Raw genomic sequence first — 2399 nt, 5'->3', positions numbered from 1 at the left:
GGTGTGAGAACTGACCACTCTGACTGGGATCGCAAGAGAGGGTCTCGGACAGAGTGGGAGAAAAATTGCATGACAAAAAATAAAATTTCACACAAGAAGACTAGACTTACTGATCTGACAGAAACTAGAACCTGAGACTATAGCCCTGACACCCTTTGGAAATGGAACTGAAGCCATTTCCGGAGACCATCCTTCAGCCACACCATAGATAGGCCCATAAGATAAACAATAACATCTGAGAGGACTGTGCACCTTAGAACAAGCAATTATACAAGATCAGAAGGGCAACATTTGCCCAAAAGCAGAGATGAGACGGCAGCAAGGGGTAGCAATTCAGGACGAAAGGAAATGGTGAAACTATGATGGAAATGGGGGGAGTGCTGGCACGTTGTGGGGAATGAAACCAATGTCATGGAACACTTTGTGTACAAACTATTGAATGGGAAACGAATTTGTGCTCTGTAAACTTTCATCTAATTCGCAATAAAAAACACCAATAAAAAGAAACTATATGAGATAACAAATGTTTGTTTTAAGCTGCTAAGTTTTGTTACGCAGCCATAGATCACTAATACAATGCCCAAATATAACCTTTTGCTCATTTGGATTCTATTAAACCTGGGTCTGTGGGCAAACACTTATTCAGCTCTCCTAAGCTAATTTTGAAGGGCATAGAGGGTTAACTTCAATCATAGGTATATATATATTCTGTGAACTAGAAGATCTGCTTTAGAGAAGACAAAGCATGAGAGTTTCCCAGAGTCAAGTCTCTTTGCAGAATGTTAAGGAGACTGCTACCTCTCAGGTTGAAACTTAGTTTCATTTATTATTATTTTTTCCCTAATATGACTAAAGAACATAAAGTATGATTTGCTTTTCTTCTTAGTTTTTGTTATAGAAACATTTGAAAACCAAAGAAATAAGAATATATTTCTTCTAGCCGCTCTTTCTCTTTCCGTCTCATAATCAATTTCAGTAACTTTAACAATCAACAGTAAAAATTATAGAGTATACAAAGCATTGCCCAAGTGAATCCATCATGAACCTGTGACGGGGAATGGTTTCCTAAATCAGGGAAATGTGTTTCATACACAAAGTCCATTTTCTGTTATTGCCTTTTTTATTTGGACTACTAGATGCTCTATATTTTAAGGCAACCTTAATAGTTTCCTGTCTCTCACTAACAAGAATGACTTGTCATAATGAGCAGTGTAGACATTGTCCATTTGATCCACTCCAGAAAGCTGTCTATTTGATACAAGAGTAAATCATCTCAATTCCTTTGTGGAATGAGTGGAGTATAAATAAATAAATGAGACAAGAATAAAAAAAATATGGTCAGTTGTATCAGAAGGAAACAAAGGATAGGAACATTTGGAAGCCTGATTTAATACAAAATGTGACAAGACAAAGAATTGTATGTGATAACTGTAAAGGGAGGAAGAACCCTAACTAATATAAAATGTCCATAAAATAGTTCTTCCTTCTTTAGGAAGGAAGATAATTCTGGAGTTTAAGAATAATAGTTCTCAATTTTTTGAAGTTGGAGGACTTGTATTGTAAAATGATTCTTTATTTACTTTTGCCTCCACTAAAAGTAGTTCTAATTTTCAGGACTCTTTCTATAATTCACCACATTTCAAAATCTGAGTAGGAATTTCAGATTCCAGTTTGGGGAAGGGGTTTGTTTTGGGGGTTTCTTTTTGTTATTTTGCATATTTTACTTAAGTTGTAAAGTTTTTGTCTTCTTTTCAGAGGCAAGAAATGGACTCCAAAATGTTGAAACTTTTCCTTTTACAATTAGTATTTGGTGTTTTCTCTTAGAGAATGTCATACAGCATTTGACTAGTATTGTCAGAATTTTGTGATGAAGTATTAATAGACCTATTATTCTATATCAATTTTAGGGTACCAGCTGGAGAAGAAAGATTAGTTATAACAAAATCTAAGCCCTCTGGGAGCTTAGAGGTAGTAAAGTGATTCTTGAAAATGCAATCTCAAAATGTCTTGCATCAGAACCCGCTAGAGGGCTTTTTAAATAAGCAAATTCTCAGTCCCCACCATAAATGTACTGAATCAGAATCTCTGCGAGTGGGACTGGAGAAACTGCAGCTTAATAGGTTCTCTCTATGATTCTAATGTAAATTAAAGTTTTGTTGTTAGCTGCCATGGAGTCACTTGAGTTGGCCCCTACTCATGGTGACCCCATCTACAGTGGCATGAAATGCTGCCAGTCCTGTGCCATTGGACTGGACCATTGTAATACATAAGGTTTTCATTGGCTGATTTTCAGAAGTAGATCGCCAGGGCTTTCTTCCTAGTCTGTCTTAGTCTGGAAGCTCCACCGAAACCTATTTGGCATCATAGCAACATGCAAGCCTCCACTGACAGATGATGTT

Source organism: Trichechus manatus, unplaced genomic scaffold, assembly GCF_000243295.1.
Source record: "Trichechus manatus latirostris isolate Lorelei unplaced genomic scaffold, TriManLat1.0 scaffold00050, whole genome shotgun sequence".
NCBI classification, from domain to species: domain Eukaryota; kingdom Metazoa; phylum Chordata; class Mammalia; order Sirenia; family Trichechidae; genus Trichechus; species Trichechus manatus.
Note: the sequence above shows the minus strand (reverse complement) of the source record.